Source organism: Schistocerca americana, chromosome 8 (assembly GCF_021461395.2).
Source record: "Schistocerca americana isolate TAMUIC-IGC-003095 chromosome 8, iqSchAmer2.1, whole genome shotgun sequence".
Classification (NCBI taxonomy): Eukaryota; Metazoa; Arthropoda; class Insecta; order Orthoptera; family Acrididae; genus Schistocerca; species Schistocerca americana.
In genome coordinates, this window is record NC_060126.1 from 276,607,228 (window position 1) to 276,631,970 (window position 24,743).

At 42.1% G+C, this 24,743-nt stretch overlaps 1 long non-coding RNA gene across 2 annotated transcripts in view; it reads left to right on the forward strand.

Annotated features, from left to right (window-relative positions):
- Positions 1 to 24,743, forward strand: part of LOC124545977 — a 503,474-nt gene that overhangs the window by 13,465 nt on the left and 465,266 nt on the right. The window lies entirely within an intron of this gene.

Genomic DNA, 24,743 nt, shown 5'->3' on the forward strand with positions numbered 1-24,743 from the left:
TCATAAAAACTTTCGCAGTTACCAATAACAACTGGAAATTGTTGCCTTTGATCATACCGATGAACTTTCTGCTGAGTACAAAATAACAACAATAATTAGACATATGTTTTTATGTTTGTGGATTTGAAGTGTACTTGCATCGAAAGTAATAGCTTTCATTACATAAAAGCGCAGAAGTTATTCGATCAACTAATTTTTGTTAGTTATGAAAAGCAATGTATATTGTGTAAGGATGTAAAATACGCAGTGGACTAAAAACGAATTATATGCAGTTCTAATTATGTGCGAAACGAAAAAGAGACAGAAACAAAGGAATCGTCGGTTCCCAGTTTCTCTTTGACACATTCATTTATGTTTCTTTCAATACCGAAGTTACCAATACTACCGGTGAAGCTACAGTTTACTATGTCGTTTGTGCAGTGTACCAAAGCTACTAAACTGCAGTTTTGGAAGAATGCAACTCTTCGTACAACGAGTGCAGACCTTATTATCTACGGACTTGTTTTCGCGGCGACGATTTGGTCGCGGGTTTGCTGTGCAGGCCACCATGGTTCTGGGATATCTGTCATCCATCCCATTCACAGATGTGGCTGCTTTTAAGGGATTGGCATCACCAATCTTGACGACTTCCACCTGTGGACTACGAAGAATCCTCGTGATGCGGCGGCAGCGAAACCCATCGGCACTGGTTCAGCCTCAATGAGTGGCGAGTGACCAACTGGTGGGACCACCCATCCTGCCACAAGACCACACAGGCGAGGCCTATCTGCACTTCCGGCCGACGACGCTGCTCCCCCTGCTGGAAGACGTGCGTTTGGTGATACGGCGGGTAATGTGACCGTTACATGACGGTGCTCAAGTCTACTGCTCCATTTCCATGTAGAGGCAGTTCGACATCTACCCCGCCTGATGGATCGGTGCCGGAGGTCAACTCTTTAGATTTGTAACTTCGAGGACAAGTGAAAGAAATCGTCTACGCAGGACTCATCTCGGACCTGGAGAGACTAGAACATTCGAAAGTGTGCGTCAGTCATTGATGCGTCACGTTCACACGTGCTAAGAGACCTTGTCTAACGGTGGTCTCGTCACGGCATGTCGTGCACTGCATTTTACTATACAGGTATGATGAACTAATAAATAGCCTGTACCAGAGACACTATGCTTATGATCTTTTTGCTCCATATGATTCAGACATCACTTCCTGCACTTTGTTCATATTTAGCAAAATCACGCTCTATAAATAGTAGTTATCAGCACCGGACGGCCGATTTGCAAAAATATAGCGTTTAATACAAAAAATTGACCAATTTCAAGTAGAAATTACGCATTGAGGGTTCCGTACAAACTTAATTACGTATTTAGACAGTTCATCCATTCTGGAAATCGCGAATCTCGACGACTTTTTACTGTTATCGACATTTATTTTAACAATATATCGGTCCCAAGGAGTCAGATTTCGCGAATGTTTTAATTCCAACAGTCAATAACATTTTTCTGAGCTTGTAACCGCATTGTCAATATGTAAAACTACCGACGTTTCGGTCAGTGTTGCAAGCGACCTTTTTCAGGGTGTTTGTGTATACAAACAAAAAATACCCCGAAAAAGGTCACTTGCAGCAGTGACCGAAACGTCGATAATTTTACATATTGACAATGCGGTCATAAACCCAGAAAAATTTTGACTGTGACAATAGCCGCGAAAACCAACGTTTATATTTTTAAATTCAAGTTTGACGTTGGGTGGCAAATGACAAAAGGAACATTTTTTCCTTGTGATATAATTACAAATTAACACTTCAGGGATTTTTTCCTTTGGTTGTAATGCGAAACCTTGCTTCTCGCTAAATTTCATTATTGCATGTCAAGGAGAGTTACCCTACAGGTTTTGATGAATGAGATGTTGAATATCAAAATATATAACATACAGAGTGAAAATTGTAGAACTATATGAAATAAAATCGTCTTAGCTTCTATACGGTTTGCATTTGGACGTTCAAACTGCACTGATGGCCGCGGGGCTTAATGGGAATTTTATGGTTTGTTTTAGTGACGAAGCCCACTTTCCTTTGGACAGGTTCGTCAATAAGCAAAATTGGCGCATTTTGAGGGAGTGAGAATTCGAATTTTGCGATCGAGAAGTCTCTTCCGCCTCAACGTGTGACTGTGTGGTGTGCAATGTCCAGTTACTGAATAATCGGTGCGATATTTCTTGATGGCTCGGTGACTACTGAACGGTACGTCATGCTTTTGGAAGATGATTTCATCCCCATCATCCAAAGTGACCCAGACTTCGACAAGATGTGATTCATGCAAGTCGGAGCTCGATCTCACCGAAGCAAGAGAGTGATGTCCTGGAGGAGTACTTTGGGGACCGCATTCTGACTCTGGTGTATCCAGAGGCCTCTGGCATGGGCCTCGATTAGCCGACATATTCTACGGATCTGAATAAATGCGACTGCTTTTTATGGGCTATATTAAAGACAGGGTGTGCAGCAATAAAGCCCCAAAGCCATTGCTGAGCTGAAAACAGCCATGAGGTCATCGACAGCATCGATGTTCCGTCGCTTCAGCGGGTCATGCACAGTTTCGCTATTCGTCTGCGCCACATCATCGCCAATGATGGCAAGCATATCGAACGTGTCATAACCTAAATCCGAAATTCTGTAGTGACGTTTACATGTTGAGAAAAAGTGTGTGCATGCCGTAGTTTGAAACTAATTTACGTTTTTTTCATGTAGTTCAGTAATTGTCATTCTGTATATGGCTGTATCTTTTGATTGCATTTTCTTAGAAGCTTCAATTTTGATATCACCAAGGAACTGTAGACCTTAGTATGTGACATAAATTTCAACTCGATGTGCCTACTCGTTGCTTAGAAAGCGGGTTCTTCAAAATTGGAGAGGCAGACAGACGGACAACAAAGCCATCGTATATGAGTGAGACACACAACCCTAAAAAGTGTTATTTGTACCACTGTATAAGGCGTGGTGGAAAACAACTGATAAATAAGTCAAATTAGCGTAGGGTACATCGAATGAAGCAAAGTTTTCTCTTAATCAAAGGTCGCAGATTCATCTTTACGGAACTACGGCCCTAAAAAGACAGACTATCGGCGTCGAGCGATCGGAAGTTCCTCCAATTATGGAACGTGTTTTGGCGTGTCTAGCTGTGTGGTTTTGTTGGTTAAGCTGCTGTTCCATTCGGCCGTTAACAATGCCGACTTTGTAGCTGCTGGAGCTAAGATTGCGAACATCTGCTGTAAAAATATGATTTGATTAGAAATGTGTTCAAAACTTTACTTGTGTTTTATCTTTCACCACTGTACACATTAGCATGGAAGTTAATTTATGCCGTCTGTACAGTGAAAAATATTAAAACATGTGGACTTCAGATTTCATTATTAATAGCATTACACCTCACAGCGCTGTGTGTAGAAAATCTTACTACAGCGCTACTTTTGCAGTCCAACTTATTCTCTTAAATTAAAAGCATTTTAGAATATTTAGTTTAGCTAATTTCATAGTCAAACGTTAATCAATAAGCATTGTAGAAAAGTCGTTTCCAATTTAACTAGATGTGCATATTAATTTAAAGGTTGTCTAGCTTTGATTGTTTCGTTGTTTCTGCAACAACCGTTTTGTGTACCAAGGGGGATGAGCGCTGCCGTTTTGTTAATTTATTTAGTATAAAACTCTCGATCGCTGTCGATACTATTTCTTGAATCCAAGCCACATCTGGTATACACATACATTGTTAATTTGGAAAGCGCGGATATTGTCTCTCAGGAAGGCGTCAAGGTAACCGTGAAGAAACTTTCGGTAACAGAAGTACTACTTCAACTGAACGGAAAAAGAAGGAAGTAAAAAAAGGCTCGGGGAAAGACAGTAATACAGCAATATGTCACTTACGAATGAAATAAATAGGAAGTGAAGCCAAGGTCAAATGGCTGCAGCAAAAATATGAAGAAATCGAAAAGGAAATTATTTTCGGAAGGACAGATTCACCTTTATAGAAAAGTGTAAGCAACATGCTATGAAATTTAAAAAAATGGTTCAAATGGCTCTGAGCACTATGGGACTTAACATCTATGGTCATCAGTCCCCTAGAACTTAGAACAACTTAAACCTAACTAACCTAAGAACAGCACACAACACCCAGTCATCACGAGGCAGAGAAAATCTCTGACCCCGCCAGGAATCGAACCCGGGAACCCGGGCGTGGGAAGCGAGAACGCTACCGCACGACCACGAGCTGCGGACTATGAAATTAAAAGTAAATTCGCCAATTTTTAGAGTACAATGGGAATTTCACTCTCATACGCAGAGGAGAGAGTGGTTGGGTGGGAAGAGTACAATTAGGCCTGTATGATGACGTGACGGAAGCAGAAACAGGAGTCGATACTGAAGATACAGGTGATACTGTATGTCAGTTTAACGGGGCTTTGGAAGATCTGCAATCTATTAAGGCGAAGGGAGTACATAATATTTCTCCGCAATTACTGAAATCGTTGGGAGAAGTGGCAACCAAATAGCAATTGAGGTTGATGTGTAGGATCTATGAGACTGGCCTCATACCATCAGACTTTCAGAAAAATATCATTCATACACTCACGAAGATAACAGGGACAGATAAGCCCGAGAGCGTTGACCATGGCTGTGGCCGTCAGTACGCTGGTTCGAATCTTACAGCTGTCAATACTTGTAGGCAAAAGAATACGTATAATATATACTGGTCTCCAAAATTAAAGCAACAAACGTAAATTTTTGCAAGGTTGTTTATTTTACCATAAAACAGTACAAACAGGCGATAGTAAAGTAGAAATAATGTAAAGAATACAGAACGTAAACAACTGCAATATGCATAACTGTAGACAAAAATATTTTTCGTTTTTTCCAACAACGGATTTACACACACAGTCCTATAACTGGTTAATGTGTTCAGGATGTGGTGTTACCACCTCTAGCTCCAGTTCGGCCTGTCAACGACGGGGCGTGATATCATCAATGAGGCAATAACGCCTATTCGTCCTGGAGAGTTGCTGGCATGTCTTGGAGAGTATCTGGTGGATGATGACATGGTGCAGTTAGTCTCCCTAGTGCACCCCAGACATGCTCTATGAGATTCAAACCGGGAGAGACAGCAGGCCATTCCATGCCTACAATATCTTCCGTTTCCAAGAAAACATCAACCGCTCTTGCTCTATGAGGTCGATCATTATCGTCCATCAATATGAAGTCTGGGGCCGCACCACATCGCAACAATAGCAAATGAGGACCCAAAATGTCCTCACTATACTTGCCAGCAGTGAAACATTGCCGATTCACCAACAAAATTTCATGAGGAGGTTCAAATGGTTCAAATGGCACTGAGCACTGTGGGACACAACATCTGTGGTCATCAGTCCCCTAGAACTTAGAATTATTTAAACCAAACTAACCTAAGGACACCACACACATCCATGCCCGAGGCAGGATTCGAACCTGAGACCGTAGTGGTCGCCCGATTCCAGACTGATGCGCCTAGAGCCGCTCGGCCACACCGGCCGGCTCATGAGAAGTTAAAGTGGTCAACATAATCCTTATATACAACATTAGGGATCCTCCTCGACATCGGTGTCTTTCCATGATGTTTGGGTTCCCAAATCGCGTCCTACGTTTCTTCCAAATGTGAATGAAATGAGAATGACTCTCCAGACCAAATCGGGACTCATCTGTGACAAGAACATTGGCCCACTGTTTGACTGCCCACGTGGGATGTTGACGACTCCTCTCTAGATGTTCCCTTCTGTGAAGACGCATCAGAGGTACACATGCAACAGGTTCGAACGTACCGCGTTCTGTAATTTAATTAAAAAAAAAAAACTACCTGTTACCAAATGTACGAATATGTAGTAAAACATTTGGGTTCCTATTTAAAAAAACGCAGTTGATATCCGTCTGACCTATGGCAGCGCCATCTAGTGGGCCAACCATAGCGGCATCTGGTTTTCCCCTTCAAGCTAGACGAGTTTCGTTCTTTGTACTTTTTTCGTTTGACGCTTATTTCGTGAGATATTTTGCCCAGTCATTATCAATGGACCACCCTGTATAGTAGCAATCCTCTGGTGTGACTTAATCTGCAATAGCCACTTTTAACAAATAGCAGGAACAGCAGATTTCAGGCCGACATTCATTGGAAGAAACTGAAGGACATGTACATATTTCATCAAGATGGTAACTTAAGTCAATTCGTGTTCGACAGACAGATACGATCCAACTAATGGCAGTTAAATGCGAAAGGTTATACAGACGCTCAACAAACTCCAGTGGTAGTCGTTACGAGAGGGGCAATTTTTGCATCACGGATATAGTTTCTGCTGAAATTCCAAGGGCGTACGTTCGAAGAAGAGTTGGGTAATATAATATATTACTTCATCCCACACACGTCTCGTGGGACGACCACGACCAAAAAAATCAAACAAATTACGCACCATACTGAGTTTTATCGTGCTTGTCATGTATCATTCGCGAATTGGTCAGGGAAGAAGAAAAATGATTGTGGTGTCGAGGATTCTCTCCGCAACACGTCGCAACGTGGCTTGTGAAGTACAGATGTGGATGTAGAGATGTCTCCGTGGTGCTCTTCCCCTCGACGCTTATCGCAGCGACGGGCAGTGCGCCTCCAGCTGTGGAGGAACGTCCAGCGGACGCGGGAGCTGCATCGCTGGGGGCCAGACCTCAAGCTAGCCAGCCAGGACCCGGCAGCGGAGTCGCCAATCGATGCAAGCGGCAGACTACCCGCACAGCTGCGTCACGGGTTGCCGCCACCTCAGGTGGTCCACACTTCGTGTCGCTTACCGAGCAGATAACTTCTGTCACGGACAGCCGAGTGGTGTAAGGCGCTGCAGTCATGGACCGTACGGCTGGTCCCGGCGGATGTTCGAGTCCTTCCTCCGGTATGGGTGTGTGTGTTTTTCCTTAGGATAATTTAGGTTAAGCAGTGTGTAAGCTTAGGGACTGTTGACTTAGCAGTTAAGTCCCAAAAGATTTCACATACATTTGAACATTTTTTTGTCGCGGATATTTGGATAAGCTTGCAGTCAAGATTCGAAATTCACGATGGGCCATGGACGATTCGACGTAACAGTATGACACCTCAGAGACATTACAGATACACTGTCCAGTAACATTAATGTGACCACCTGGCAAAAGCCTGAATACCCACCTTTTGCAGCGAGAGACCTGTCGGAAGAGTGTCAGTGAGGTTCTAGAAGTACCGACGTGGATGTGGAGCCATGCAGACTCCAGTGCTGTGGCCAGCTGCACTAGGTTACACGCTTGAGGATCCATGGAGCAGCCGGCCGCGGTGGTCGAGCGGTTCTAGGCGCTTCAGTGTAGAACCGCGCGACTGCTACGGTCGCCGGTTCGAATCCTGCCTCGGGCATGGATGTGTGTGATGTCCTCAGTTTAGTTAGGTTCAAGTAGTTCTAGGTTATAGGGGACTGATGATCTCAGTCCCATAGTGCTCAGAGGCACTTGAACTATGGAGCAATCAGTCCGATCGAAATGGTCCCACAGATTTTCAATTGGGCTTAAATCCGGGGGGATTGGCGCCCAGGGGAGTACGGTAAACCATCCGCGTGGCCTTAGAACCACGCGGGCACACAGAGAGCTGTGAGACGCGTTGCGTTGTCCTGCTAGTAGACGGTATCGTGTGAGGGGAAACAATCTGAATGTAGGGGTGGTCATAGTCCCTAAGGATAGAAGCAGATACATGTTAGTCCATCTTGTCTTCCACAATGACGAGATCATGCAGAGAATGTCACGAAAACATTCCGCAGACCATAAAGCTCCCTCTAGTTTGCAGCCCCTCCGCCTCATCTGGGCGGTCAGTTGCTCAACAAGTGGACGCCTATTTGCCCGTACGCATCTCCATAGCCGTCATTCATTCCTGTCATCCATAGCCCGTGGTTCACCACAGCTGCCTCGGTGCCATTTTTGGTTAGGCGTTTTGCTATGCATGTTGTGCTGTAACCACGGCGCCCGGAGAACACTTTATAAACTTAGCAGTTTCGGCAATGCTTCCACTCTTGGCGCGAATTCCAAAGATCATGCTAATTTGGACGCCAGGTAAATCGCTCCGTTTCCACATTACGACAACGATTAAACTGTTTCGGCGTCCGCCGACACGCCCTATACTCCCTCCCTGCAACTGCTCCTACTTGCTGTCTGTGAGAGCTTGTTACACATTGACGTCGAACAAAGGCAGTGATGACATTTTGACTGCGCCGTGTAATATACAGGGTGAAAAGTATTTAAACCGACAAACAATGGGAGGTTGTAAGGGACATAAAACAAATATTATTCCCTAATGTCATTTTTTCCTATGAGGATTATTTAAACCGTTGGAGGCCGTATTACGATCTTCAATAGTTAGAGGTCGTATTACGCTCTTCAGTTGTAGGCAACTGCTATCCACCAGTGTAGTAGTGCATGGTCTCTGTTTACTAATGGAGCGATACTGCTGGAGTGAGTACACTGATATGGTTGGTGCGTACTACATAGCGCACCACAGCGTACGAGCTGCACAGCGGGTTTATCAACAACAATATCCTAATCACCGTACCCCGCATCATACGGCCTTTGATGCTGTGTACCAACGTCTGCTTGAGACCAGGTCATTTAGCAGATTACCTGGACAGGGATGCCGTCGCACGGTAAGAACGCTGCAATTTGAGGAAGCTGTCTTGCAGCATGTGGAGCGATATCCTTCAATCAGCACTCATGCAATTGCACGTCACATGGGGACGAATCAGACGAATGTCAGAACAGTCCTTCGAGAGCAGTTGTTACGTCCATTTCACTTACAGCGTGTCCACATCCTGGAACCAACTGATTATCCACCCAGAGCACAGTTTTCGCAGTAGTACCTGGAACAGTGTGAAATACATCCTACATTTCCATTCTCTGTGCTGTTTACCGATGAATCAACGTTCGGGCTTGATGGAGTCTTCAACATGCACAATCCGGATGTTTGGAGTGAGGATAATCCACATGCCACAGTAACTAGCGCTCAAGTGCGGTTCTTCGTTAATGTGTGGGTCGATGTTGTTGGAGACCGTTTAATTGGGCCGTATCTGCTACTGAGTTGTCTCTTGGTCATAAAAAAATGGAAAAGTGTTTGTTGGTTTAATTAATTTGCCGCCAGAGAAATCGTCGTCTACCGGTTTAAATTCTCCTCATAGGAAAAAATGACGTTAGGGAAAAGTATTTGTTACATCCTCTGATCGGATTACGCAAATGTGGGGCACGTTGTAGACCATGGCAGTTTCAATGCAGCCATTCACCTAAGCTCATTGGGGAAACGAGAGAAAACTCGTGAGGGTGGGCTGGCACAACAATATCTGAATGCAAGTCTTTCCGATTTAAGTATTGATCAACATACATTCGTAATAATTTTGTACATCATACTCTAGCTCATTATTATCCCGTACCAATTGGAGATCTCGGTTTTGATTGATTTCACAAACTGAATATATTTCTTTTTCTTCACACTAAGGGTAAGCTTGTTGGAGTTCAGGATTTTATTAACTGTTATAGACAGAGATTCCTTAACAACGCTTACTATTACACTGTCAGACGACTTAGTTACAGCATCTGAGATCGGAATGTCATTTATTTAAATAAGCAAAAGAAGGTGGCCTGCCATATTATCTTGTGGGTCACCTCTTTCGACTTTCATTGTATCAGAAACTAATCTGATTTTACCATTAAAATTATCCGAAATGAGTTCTGCTACCTGTGTCGTGTATAGCAGATACGCTGCCGGAAAAACGTTAATACACCGAGAAAAACGACGGCGATTTTGATTCGATGACAGCATACGCCACCTGGGAGATAGGAGATGTACTGATAGTGTTTATGTAACGATGCTGGTATCAGTGGTAACATGCATTGATGGTGCACCAGGAGACAAGGTTCTGAGCCGGCCGGGGTGGCCGAGCGGTTCTAGGCGCTTCAGTCTGGAACCGCGCGACCGCTACGGTCTTAGATTCGAGTCCTGCCTCGGGCATGGATGTGTGTGATGTCCTTAGGTTAGTTAGGTTTAAATAGTTCTAAGTTCTAGGGGTCTGATGACCTCAGAAGTTAAGTTCCATAGTGCTCAGTGTCATTTGAATCATTTGAACAAGGTTCTGGACGACCACGCAGCACAGATGCCTGCCAGGATCGCCGTGTTGTAAAGGGAGCAGTGGCAGATCGTACAGCTACCGCAGCGCAGATATGAGTGCTTGTGCGCCCAGATACGTCAACACGAACTGTTGCGAACCGGTTATTAGTAGTAGGACTACAGACACGCACACCTCTAGCCCATCTTTCACTCACGTCGGAATGCCGACGCGCACGACTCGACTGGTGTCGTGGAAGCTACGTCTTGTACCAATAGGGGTGTTGCAGCATGCGTCAATACCTGGTACCTCATAACCGCATGGGCTATTGATCGGTAAATGTAATCATTCATGTGCTCCACACGCGCTCTGAGTGAACTGGAACCCTCTGAAAGCGTGTACTAATTTCTTTTCCTGGCTGTGTACAATTTAAACCACTTTCTGTTTAGCTCTAATTGCAACCACTTCGGAGAGGAGACATGAACCCAGTAACTAAATCTATATCAGAATCCATAACTTCAATAATTTTACGTGCATACAGCGTTAAGCTGTTTTGTTGTTTTCATAGCGCTGGAAACTGGGAACTTAAGCTGTGAAAGACCTTTCTGTATTGAGAAAAAGGCTTAATTCTTTACTTACTCTCAAGAGTGTTTATCGTTTTAATATAGGCACTATTGGTTTTGAAGCATCTAGGCCCTAGAGCATCAATGTGACCAAATTGATATAAATACACATACTGGGTGTCCAACTGTCTGTATAAACAAAAGGGTCTAACACAGAGCAATGAAACAAGCAAATAATCCTAACAAACACATATACGTGGTTTCTATTCTTTCAAGTATGTCCAAACACCACACACACACACACACACACACACACACACACACACGCACACGCACACGCACACACGCACACGCACACGCACGCACACAAATTTATGTATATATCAATACGGTGTGACGACCAACAATGCATTCTTTGTGCTAATGCACACCAAGCCTGATCTCTCACTGGGGTCCGAAATGGCGAGTAAAGGACTCATGGGCAGGCGACGCTTCGCTAGTAGTGTGTAACAGGCTGGGAATATGAATGAGATGAGAAGTGTCATCGGATGGCCGAGGTGGTTAAAAAGGCAACTGCTCGCGTCAAGCAGGAGATCCTGGTTCGATTACCAATCATGCACAGATTTTCACTTGTTACGATTAATTCATTTTTATGTCGAAATGTGGCTAATGTCATTGAGAACCTTTTGATGTACTCTAATAAAAATAAGTCTGCAAACCAATGGCTTCCCTGATGTTACGTATTTCGGCTAAGTACATGAACATCTTATATCAGACTATTTGGGTGAAGTTACTTTTGACGAAGGGATGTGTATGTGGTACATGCATGATGGTGCACCGGCACTCTATTATGTGGTTATTGGTATACATAACGTATCACGTATATTTAACAAGTGTATTGATCGTGTCTCGCTAATATCGTGGCCTTCCAGGTCCTCCGATTCCGCCCCGTTGGATGGTTTTGTATGCGGATATTTAAAACCTACGGTGTCTTCCACCCGTTCTGATAATGTCGCTGAACTTTAGGGATGTAAATTGCATTAGGAACATACCTTTCAACATGTAGAGCCACCGATGAGGAGACGTGCCGAAGGCTGCCTTCATATGAACGGCAACCATCTGGGACACTTGTTGTAATGTTTTGCCCTGAAGTGCATATTTTCAGTTTGACTCCTCGGGGCTCTGTTGAAAGGTGAACACATACTTGGTCATTGTCAATCGTATCATGGAAACCGTCAGTTTTTGGAACTATGTTTATTAAGATTATTTGCTTGTTTCATTTTTGTCTTCGTGACATTTCCGTTTGTACATAGTCAAGCAACTTTTAACCAGCGTGTTTAAAAATGGCGTCACATATTACTGCAGAAGGTAGGATTGGTCAAAATCAGAAGAAAAGTTCTTGCGTGTCTGTAAGCAATTCCTATTCCGAAATAAGCTGTTTTGTTTGTTAGTATGGTGTAGTATTCGGTGGTGTAGGCCGTCTCACTGTTGAATGAAGCTACACGATGAATTACCAGCGTTACTGAAGAATGTTACTGTTCCAAGAAGGCAACGACTATGGTTTACGCACTACAGAACACCACCTAATTTTCTACGGGTCGTGTGGTAGTATCCCGCAACAACATTGCATGTGCGACGGATGCTCCAGGAGATTCGGTAAGACGATCTCCCAGTTCACCGACTTGAATCCGTTGGATTTCTGACTGCGGGGACAGTTAAAGGTACTGGTGTATACTCAACCCATCAAGACAATGTGCAGTCATTGCAGAAGTGTGTAACCAACGCTTGTGACGGAATCCATAACCGGCCGGTGTGGCCGTGCGGTTCTAGGCGCTTCAGTCTGGAACCGCGTGATCGCTACGGTCGCAGGTTCGAATCCTGCCTCGGGAATGGATGTGTGTGATGTCCTTAGGTTAGTTAGTTCTAAGTTCTAGGGGACTGATGACCACAGATGTTAAGTCCCATAGTGCTCAGAGCCACTTGAATCATTTTTTTTTACGGAATCCATACGGAGCCAGGTGTATGTGAAAGAGTGCGTTATTCACTGTGAAGAAGGGTTGAAGGCTGTCAAAACGCATGGTAATGGATTACGTAATCCAAAGACAAATATTCCGAAATCATATTTTAAAGTATAAAACATTCCCTGAGGCGTCTGTGGACACTCTTACAGAATCAAAGGCAACTTTAACATTCAAAGTGCAGTCGAGTATACATCATGCTCAAGAAGATACAACTGTATTAGATCAGCTGAAATGGGTGAAAAAATGAAATGCGTGTTGACATAAATAATGCATTGTAAAAGTATGTATTTGCTGTAATTATTCAAGTAATGGTAAATATCGCTTGTATGTGTTTCATGTATTGATGTGGCAATTCAGAATCTGTGCAAACTACAGCGTTACTTTTTACTGTGTAAATGAAACAACCACCCTATTGCTACCAACGTCAAATAAAATTTTTCAGTTTGACGTCACTTCTGTGCCTTGACATATTTAACGTTGCTTAAAAACCACATGCTACATTATGAATTGGGAGTTTATGAAAAACAATTGTATGACTTTTTTCGCATGGTTTCCATTCTTGGAACTGCCTGGTGCACAGCCCTGAATACTATCACTGCACTCTCTTGACATTCACTTTCCCCTGGCTAGCGAGGCAAGCGCTGAATTGCAGATTGAAAGCAATTATAAGATAATTAAACATTCATGGAGAAATTCAAATGATCTATAATGCGTATTATAGTTTTTATTATACTAATTAATATTATAATTAAATATTTATTGTATGATAAATTATATATTAAATCATTATAATTAATTGATCTTTTGAATTAAACAGTCTTATTAGCAAACATTTCTTTTACAAAATTGGACTGATCTGCGCTGCAAACGTAAGGTTTATTAAAAGAAGCTATCTTAGGCTACCCGTCTATAATAAAAATAACAATTTATTTTCAGATCCTTTTCTGCTCCCAAGTTTTATTTTTCTTGACACAGTTTTAAGCATTTCCTTAAACGAGTTATTCAACTGACCCATGGTCTAGGTCTGGGGTTCTCAAACTGTTTTCGTTGCGCCCCTCTTCTGAAGCACATTTTACTTTGTATACCAGTCAGGTTCCTCTCAGAGTATGCTGATACAATAGATCCGTATTTAGAAATTATATACAACCGCTCGCTCACAGAAAGATCCGTACCTAGAGACTGGAAAGTTGCTCAAGTCACACCAATACCCAAAAAGGGAAGTAGGAGTAATCCGCTGAATTACAAGCCCATATCACTAACATCGTTTTGCAGTAGGGTTTTGGAACGTATACTGTATTCGAACATTATGAAGTACCTCGAAGAAAACTATTTACTAACACATAGTCAGCACGGAAAATATGGTTCTGGTGAAACACAACTAGCTCTTTACACTCATGAAGTAATAAGTGCTATTGACAGGGGATGTCAAATTGATTCGATATTTTTAAATTTCCGGATGGCTTTCGACACCGTTCCTCAGAGGCGTCTTCTAACCAAACTGCGTGCCTATGGAATATAGCCTCAGTTGTGCGACTGGATTCGTGGTTTCTTGTCAGAAAGGTCACAGTTCATAGTAATAGACGAAAGTCATCGACTAACACAGAAGTAATATCCGGCGTTCTTCAAGGAAGTGTTATAGGCCATCTATTGTTCCTGATCTGTATTAACGACATTGGAGACAATCTGAGTAGCCGCCATAGATTGATTGCAGATGATGCTGTCGTTTACCGTCTTGTAACGTCATCAGATGACAAAAAGTAATTGCAAAATGATTTAGATGAGATATGTGTATGGTGCGAAAAGTGGCAATTGACCCTGAATAAAGAGAAGTGTACAGTTATTCACATGAGTACTAAAATAAATCCACTAAATTTCGATTGCGCGATAAGTCACAGAAAGCTGAAGGCTGTAAATTTACATATACACTCAGGGATTACAATTACAAATAACCTATATTGGAACGATGACATAGATAATGTTGTGGGTAGAGCAAATCAAAGATTGTGATTCATTGGCAGAACACTTAGAAGGTGCAACAGATCTACTAAAGAGATTGCTTACACCACGCTTGTTCGCCCTATTCTGGAGTATCGCTGTGCAGTGTGGGATTCGCATCAGGTGGCATTGACGGATGACATCGAAAAAGTACAAAGAAGGGCAGCTCGTTTTGTATTGTCGCGAAATAGGAGAGATAGTGCCACACACATGATACGGGAATTGGAGTGGCAATAGTTAAAACAAAGGCGTTTTTCGTTGCGACGGGATCTTCTCATGAAATTTCAATCACCAGTTTTCTCCTCCGATTGCGAAAACATTTTGTTGGCACCCACCTACATAGGGAGAAAAGATCATCACGATAAAATAAGAGAAATCAGGGCTCGCACAGAAAAATTTAAGTGCTCGTTTTTCCCGCATGCCGTTCGAGACAGCTTGAAGGTGGTTCACTGAAACCTCTGCCAGGCACTTTATTGTGAATAGCAGAGTAATCACGTTGCTGTACGGAGAGATGAGAAAGAAGATAGCACTTGTATTAAATTCGAATCTTGTTCATCATTAGAACCGCATACTTTTGAAGGAGAAGAGACACTTTGTGGATCACTTTCATTGAATCTCTTGTTACCACTGAGCATTAGCTATCTACCCATGGGAATGGTGAAACTTATAGCTCTGCACTTCCACTGAACGAACATAGGATTGCGAGGTGTCCGGCTTAATCCGGACATGTCAGGCTTCTTTTACGGTCGTATCTACTCAAATAAATAAGAGTCCGGCCTATAGGGCTTTTGTTAGGCTTTCAGCAATAAATTAGAGAAATTGCAATAACGACCCATTTAAAGCTAACGAGAAAAGCGCGAGGAATAAGTATAATGTGAATAATGAGAAATACTATGAGGCTACAACTAGTGCTGCTCATATGTTGTGTCCTGTGTTTACTTCGTACGAGTCTGACACAAGTCACAGCCACGCTACGTGTAGAGCGAGCGAGGCAGTGTCGAATGTGCAGATCAGTCGATGCCAAACCAACCCGCCACTCCACGTTCACAGTTCGCTCCTAAACATGTTGAGACTCACGTGCACAATGAAGAGTTTTACTCGTATTCGGAATTACTGAATTCGCAGAATATTACCTTGCGATTATAGATCATAATGCCAACTTCGAAATGACAAAGGAACGCAATAAATTCTAAACCACACAATCTAAAAGATAACGTTGTTGTTGTTGTGTAATATAAAACTATACGCTCAAGGGTACCACGAAATCATTTCCAAGAAAAACAACGTTTTGTTTTGGTGAAGAGGGTTAAAGTGAGAAATATCCACACATAACTACAAATTACTGTTGTTTCTTTGTAAGTCTAATTGAGATGACCATAGTTATTAAATATTCTTTCGTTTTACGTCCCTTAACAATAATTGTTTATCGTAATTAATGAAAAACTTCTGGTTTATTTAGACATAGGAAAATATTAGGAAGAAGACTTCAGATAAGAACACTAGCAATTTACTTGCTATCATAACTGCCAAATTATAAGGTTGCTTACTGATTTTCTTTGGTTTAAGCACTTTTAAGGTTGGTCTCGCAAAAAACAGACTGTAACTGATTATTTGTAAACTACTGAATCTCTCTCCATTTAATACAGGTAGTTCGGGTTTTAGGACAAAATGTCCGGTTTTTTTCTATTTTTCAACCTGGAAACAGTAACTGTAAACGGACTAGATTCCATCTGCTAGTTAACAGTCCGCAGTTCGTGGTCTCGCGGTCGCGTTCTCACTTCCTGAGCACGGGGTCCCGGGTTCGATTCCCGATGGGGTTAAGGATTTTCACCTGCGTCGAGATGACAGGGTGTTTATGTTGCCCCAGTCTAATTGAGTTCCGCAATAAACTTCAGTAAGTAATGGTAAATACTCTGCTTAAGAATTACTAGATGAGGTATACTTGGGAAAGGCCGAAAGTCTGGTTGAGGGTCCAGCTGGATTACATTATGATGAAACAGATTCCGAAATTAGGTATTGCACAGTAAGACCTAGCCAGGGATATTTATAGATCACAGTTTACGAATAGTGGTGATAAAGAGTAGGTTGAAGTTTAAGTAAATGGTATGGAAGAATCAGTGTGGAAGGAAGTGGAATACTGAAGTACTGAGGAAGGATGGCAGGCGTCCAATGTTCGGTAAAGATGTGGATACTGCGATAAGGCATAACACGGTACGCAGTTTAGTTGAAGAGGATCTGACGTGCCTAAAAAGAGCAATCACAGGTATTGGACAAACACAAGTACATGCAAGGCAACTGCGAACAAACTTTGGATAACAGAAGAAATACTTGAACTGATCTATGAAAGAAGGAAGTACAAAAATGTTCAGGGTAAGATAGAAATACAGCAATATAAATCTCTTAGGAATGAAATAAATAATAGTGCAGAGCAGCCAAGGTGAAATGGCTGCAGGAACAATGTGAAGTAGTCGAAAAAGAAATGATCATCATGAGTATTGGCATATAGAAAAGTCAAAACAACCTCCGGTGAAATTAAAAGCAAGTTAGTAAAATTAAGAGTGCAGTGGGACTTCCACTGTTAAATGAAGTGAGCGGATGGTTGGAAAGAGTATATTGAACGCGTCTATGAGGGGGAGGAAATGTCTGATTACATGATAGAAAAAGTTGGAGTCGGTGGAAGACATTGGTGTTCTAGTATCAGAGTCAGAAGAGCGTTGGATGCTTGAGGTTAAATGAGGTAGAAGTGACTGATAACATTCCATCGGAATTTCTAAAATCATTGGGGGAATTGGTAGCCAAACGACTATTGAAGGTGGTGTGTAGAATTTATGAGACTGGTCACACACTATCAGACTTTCGGAAAAGATCATCCACACGCCCGCAGTCAGCTACTATGCAGTTTCTTTGTTAAAGTGCAACTTTACGAACCTGACCCCAAATGTCCACTGCGTGCAGTTCACTTCGCAGGTTTCACTGCGAAAGAGTTTGAGATGGATGTGCTTCTCTGACAGCAGTAGTTGCTGTTGGGGTGAAACCAAATGTCGCTGACTAGGTGTGACACCTGTTTTCGGTTCCTGTCGGTTAGGATATTTTTTTTGCAATCACTGTTCTTATGCCTGTTATACAGCTGCCATTGGGGCACTATTTCTTATAGACACTTCGGAACAACGCATGTTGATACAAAAACGGGGTAATTGTATTCACAGTGTTGCCATGGCCGCACTCAGGGACGGTAGCTGCTTTCTGCCATTCTGACACGTCTCCGCAAAGACCCATCTAACTGTGTTAATTCCACAGAACCATCTGGCACATACAGCGTCATTGCCATGATTTATGTCTGCGGTGTAGGTCACGTGGTTGTCTGGTCACTACTGCTAAACCATTTAGAATCATCAGAATTGACGAATGTGATCTTTCAAGGGAAAATTAATTCTATGCGATGTCAGCTTATTTTAATACCTATTTGAGTCCCTAAGCGAATGAAATTTACAAATTATTCCGATAGTGGGAGCTTACAGAAAATAACAAATATTACCACCAAATTTTATGTTTCTGAGGCCAGTGTCTTAGGCCGCTTGTCGTTGCGTTAGTCTCCGCTTATGTATGCAGCTGCTGTCTTTGCTTTCTTAGGATATAAGGAGTAACGTGATTTAGGTATAGGACTCTTACTCTAGACCAACCTTGCATGAATCTCGTCTGATTTTATACAGCTTCTCTCTGATTTCTCTACACCATTTCGAATGACTCGATGGTTCCGCCGTAAACCGTCGATTTCTACTAAATAATCCTCAAAAGGTACCCTGAACACTGCTAATGATTTTATCGATGCCTGGAAATTCTCGTCGTTCTTCGTTCTTCTAAGTGTAACCAAAGCTCTCTCTATAAAAGTTCTATCAGCATTTAGAACATTTGGGAACACCAAGGCGGTGTTTTCACCGACATCTAGCAAAGTTTATGAAGCAAAATGTGCTTCACGCACGTTGTGAACAATATTGGTTGCCGGTTTTGATTAAAGGGACTGCGTTCTCTGTGGTAAACTACATTATGATAACTAGTTTCCTTTTTTAGAATTTTACGTTTTTACTTTTTTAGAGACTTGCACTTACAGGTGAATCTCCCTCCACTTATTAGCCCTGCTGCAAAATAATATTTTACAGAAATTATTTATTGATCGTATCAACAGGCAATGGGGCAAGTAACTGTAAACAATTTGAAACTTGTCTTAGAGCATAAAAATGTTGCATCTTTTGAGCGATAGTTGCAGAGGGTGCATAATTTCGGCAACGGGTTTTTTACTTCAAAGGCGTGCTGAAGAGTAATACCTACGAATTTTTTAAGTGAAACCTCTCAAAGTTTTTTAAATAAAACGAATGTTATTAACATTCTACATCACTATTATTAATGTATACATACTTTTTATGTGAAAACTCTTAGCTCTTTAAATAAAACGAACGTTATTAGCATTCTATTTTTATTCTTTAACATCTACATATTTATTTTTCGGCATAGTCACCTTGGCGAGGAACAAAGTCTCTCAACGAGAGACCAGTTTGTTTATACTGTCACTTTACAATGTTTGACTTGGTTGACAGAGCCACTACGTTACCTTTGCTTGCACCACTTCATGACTATCAAATTGAAATCCTCGAAGGTGTTCTTTTTAGTTTTGGAAACAGATGAAAATCGGATGGCGTCAAGTTGAGACTGTATGAAGGATGATCAATGACAATGAATCCAAGGCGCTGAATTGTTGCAGATGTCTCTGTACTCGTGCGTCGACTGATATTTTAATAGTGAAGGATAGGATGCTTCACGTGAAGGTGAACTCTTAGAATTTGAAACTATTGCAACATCCTGTTTCTCAAGCACCGACCTAGTTATGTTACTCACCGCCGTATTACACGCTACAATTCAGAGCCTTCTAGCGGCAGAAGGCTGCAAATACATAGACATGAAGAATAAGGATATAGAATGTTAATAACGTTTCTTTTATTTAAAGAGCTTTGTTTCCAAGCAAAAATTTCGGAGTCGCTACTTTTCAGGGCGCCGTCTTATTATCACATTTAGTGATCCAGGTACTTACAAGAAACTGTCATTTCCACAGAGCCTCAGTTCGTGACAGTGTCCTATTATAACTAGTTCCGTAGCCAAAATACTCCGTCTGCTGGATACTACGATCTAAGCGTATGAGTGACTATTGTTATTTACGTTTAAGTCTTCAGTGAGCCGTTAAGTTCTTAACCCAGAAAACATTTTTTCCTTGTGTGTCACCCCTTCAGGCTAGCGCTTTCAGTGTCTTGTCTTTCTTCTGGCCACATCACTTTCACTGCAGGACAGAATGTTCCACTCGTTGATTGTTAAAAGGATGCCCTGATAAAAGATTCGCAGTTCTAGTCTTTGCTGACAACACTTTTAAAGGTTTTAAATCGTTCAATCTATTTTTATCCTTAAAACGTTGCGATGTATACAGCACAGCGTAGCCTACATATAATCTCCAGAAGTCAGTCTACACTGCAAAGAGTACTTCGTGCCAGTTTCAACAATTTTCCGTGGTCTTCCATTTGCGTTTGACTGAGGGATAATTAACTGTCCGTATGCTTCTGTGCGCGACTTCGTCATTCTCACGACGCTGTGCGAGCTATGCGGTAGTGACAGCAAAACTATCACACGGTTTTCTTCGAATAGGTCACTAAATTTACCCAACAGGATTCCAGAGGACTAGGTCGTCTTTCTACTAAGGATTCTCGTTTTAAGTTTTCCGAGAATTTCTGATATGACAAAGGGGAATTACTATAGTAGCAACTGCATGGAGCAGGGGAGCGGGAGGTAGTGAGCCCCAGTAGAGAGAGGTTTTGATACAATTGCTTCTATTTGCCAGCGTTTCCGCAAACGAAATTTTGCACATTCTTATAAACAACATACACCATTTAATTGAGTAGTTTAAACCAAACACACTGAACCAACTATCAATTGAAATTAAATAAAAAATTACTATAAAGTTTTGACCACTAAGATTACATCTTGAATTATCCAATTACAATTAGCAAAGCAGTTTCAAAACCACAAAAGAAGAAAATGCTAGGTTAGTAACAAGTATGATGGACACGTTTCAAAAGAAATGACAATGCATGATCAGGTACTCTGTAACAAGGGCACCCAGTCCACACAAGAAATAAACTCGAGCTCGAACAGGTACCAAATACCACTAACACCAATAAGTTACTCGACTACAACACACAGAAGAGAAAGTTACACACGTGTCATACAGTCCATATATAAGAAATATAACCACTCAATAGATCTGAAAATGCGTACCAAGAATAATTATTACTCTGTTCACGAATTAAAAGAGGAGGAGGTATACTAGGAAAAGACCAAGAGCTAAAGGAAGATTGCACCTAGCTCATGGTCGGGTAGAGAACAGATAGTGAATTGTAAGGCGTACCCAGGAGCATATTAGACTCGTATCACAATTTAGTAATGATGAAGAGTAAGCTGTAGTTTAGAGGACTAGTCAGGAAGAATCAATGCGCAAAGAAGTGGGATACGGAAGAATGAAGAGATCTACTTGAAATTCATTGAGGCTACAGACACTGCGACACTGAATAGCTCATTAGGCGTTTCAGTTGAAGAGCCATGGAAATCTCTAAAAAGGGCTAACACACAAGGTGGAAAGAAAAAAATCTAGGTACGAAAGGCTAATTCCGAAGAAACCATGGGTAACAGAAGAAATACCTCAGTTGGTCGGGGAAAGGAGCTCAAATTCAAAAATGGTGCAAATGGCTCTAAGCACTATGGGACTTGACATCTAAGGTCATCTATCCCCTAGACTTAGAACTACTTAAACCTAACTAACCTAAGGACGTCACACACATCCATGACCGAGGCAGGATTCGAACCTGCGACCGTAGCAGCAGTGCGGTTCCAGACTGAAGCGACTAGAAACGCTTGGCCACAGCGGCCATCGACGAAAGGAGCAGCTACAAAAACGTTCGGGAAAATCCAGAATTACAAAAAATGGAAGTCACTTACGGAAAGAAAGGAAATGCAGGGAAGCTCAGGCGAAATGGCTACATGAAAAATGTGACGGAATAGAAAAAGAAATGTTCATCGAAAGGACTGACTCAACATGTAGAAAAGTGAAAACAGCCTTCGTTGAAATGAAAAACAAGGGCGGTAATATTAACAGTGCAATGGGTACTCCACTGTTAAATGCAGAGGAGAGAGCGAATAGATGGAGAGAGTACACTGAAGGCCTCTATAAGGTGGAGGACTTGTCTAAGATAGAAGATGAAACAGGAGTCGACAGGGACGAGATGGGGGATCCAGTGTTAGAATCAGAATTTAAAAGAGCTCTGGAAGACTTAATATCAAATAAGTCAGAAGGGATAGACAACATTCCATCGAAATTTCTAAAATTGATTGGGGGAAGTGGCAACAATACGGCTATCCACGATGGTGTCTAGAATGTATGAGAGGAGTGATACATCATCCACACAATTTACAACATAGCAAGAGCCGACATGTACAAGAATTAGCGCACAGTCAGCTTAACAGGTCATGATTCCAAATTGGTGACAACAATAAGTTACAGAAAAACGGAAAAGAGAATTCTGTTAGATAACGATTAGTTTAGCTTTATGAAAGCTAAACCCAGCAGAGGGGCAGTTCTGACGTTGCAGCTGACAATGGCAACAAGAATGAATAAACAAAACACACGTTCATAGGATCTGTCTACCTGGAAAAAGTGTTCGAAAATATAAAGTGTTCGAAATTCTAAGAAAAATATGGGTACACTATAGGGAATGGTGGGTAATATGCGACAGTGCAGGAAGGCCAGGAACGAAGTGCTATGGGTCAGATTAGCAAATGAAAGCTTAGGAGATTCAATTCAATAATGCTGCGCAAGTGAGCTGACCGTGAATCACCACTGTGCATGCCTCAGCAACCTGCAGCTGAATTTAAGCCTTGCCCGGCGGAAATCTTCCATTCATGCGGAGCAGCTCGCGGCCAGACTCCTGTGCTCGATAATACAGTTCCTCACGGTACACCACACCCAGACAAACAGCCGCTACAACTCGTCAACCGCAATTCAAAGCGCCTCTCCGTTCTTCCGCTCCAGGCGGCGTAGCAAAGAAGAGCCATGGCGCAAAACCCGGATAGATAGACTCCCTCCCCACTCCACCTCCTCCTCCTCCTCCTCCACCCCTGTCTCTCTCTCTCTCTCTCTCTCTCTCTCTCTCTCTCTCTCTCTCTCTCTGACCACTCTCAACAGGTATTGACAGGAACTGGCGCACGACTCAAAATCTGTTACACTTCAGTATGGGCCATACTGATCTATTACGATCTTCACATCACGGCTCGGATTTTTTTCTATTCCTGTTGGAATGCCTACTTGATAATAACTACAAGCAATGGTAGAATACTCTGGTAGAATACTAGCGTCCTGTAAGCAATTTCCTTTATCTCACTTTCCAGGAATCCTTCAAACAAATCTGTCTTCCATTCACTTACCTAACGTTGATATTGCGCTATCGTCCAGGTTCATATCGCTTCTTTCTATCTCGCCTAAAAGCTTGGATGATGTGACACGCTCAGGCGTCGACTAATAACCGGTGGTCAGGTATTGTCTTGTTTTTTCGCTTCGTTGCAGACAGAATCTTGACTTCATCCACATTTAAAGGCTATCGCTTCTGGACCCATCTAACATCAGTCTCTTTCGCTTAGCTGTTGCGATGCGTATTTCATTCCACTGTTGTCTGTTGTGCGCAATCTTGACCCAATCTCTTACCTTAATGGGATTTAAGACTTGAATCAGGGTCTTTTGATCTTTTTAGTCTATTTTTATTGTTAGTAGTTCAGTCAAGAACGTTCACCACTGATCATAAGATATCCAAAACTCTCCAGTCTCGAAAGAATAGTTTTTATCGCACCTCATACTGCTGTGGAGGCTCCTAATGGATTATACCTTTGTTTTCAGCAGAGCTTAAAGTATAATTACAGCCAAACTCTATTTCTATTGTTAATAATGCGGTCAAATGCGTTCGTCGAGGTATGTTCATTAGATATCCAAAACTCTGTAATCTTGAAAGAATAGTTCGTATCGTATCTCACACTGCAGTGGAGGCTCCTAATGGATTAAAACTTTGTGTTCAGCAGAGCATAAAATCTGATTACAGCGCAAACTCCACAGCAAAAGCATAGAATCGCTTTGGAAACAAGCCATAATCTATATTACCAACCGACTGTCCCGATCTCGGAGCACGAAACCCAAAAGTAGTTGCAAGTTGCCTGTCGAACTACTTGCAGGAGCAACAAAAATTTGATTTTCAATATCTCGCGTAATTATTGGCCGAATTTCAAAACTTAAATGCGCACTGTAAGTGATGGCATGGAAATACCCGGACTTTATTTATCCAGTATTTAAGAATGAGAGCAGTTAGTGGCCTGCGAGTTCACACTCAACTTCAAACTTCGCGAAAGTTTTTCTCAATGACACTCAGCCCAAAATGATGAAAGGAAAGAAGTTTATCGCTTACTATATTTTCACTGTTCATGCAGACACGACATTACCCAAAGTATATTCATCCAGTGTTTGGCAATGAGACCTTGGCGACTTCCAAGAAACTTTAAGCAATATTACTAAATTTTTTTTCTCGCTGTCATACTTAACGTGAAATATTTAACACCTTAACTCATTTTTAAAGTAATCTGTCGTTTGAAGTATTTTTAGCAGTGGAATTCTTTAAAGAATCGGCGCTTTACTGGTTTGTTACGGAAGTGTGAAATGCACAAGATTGTTCCTACCAGCGTTACTAGCTCGGAAAAGAATGCAGGGAGAATGTCTGTGGCATGTTGGAGCTTTGAAGCTGGCAGTAAGGCACGTCTGGATGCTGTGTGGAATCAATATCCTGTACGGAATGCATGGCCTCGGTAGCCGCAGGGATAGGCATTGCACGCTACGCAACCCCGGCTGCACTTCCTCTACATCTACATCTACATCTATACTCCGCGAGCCAC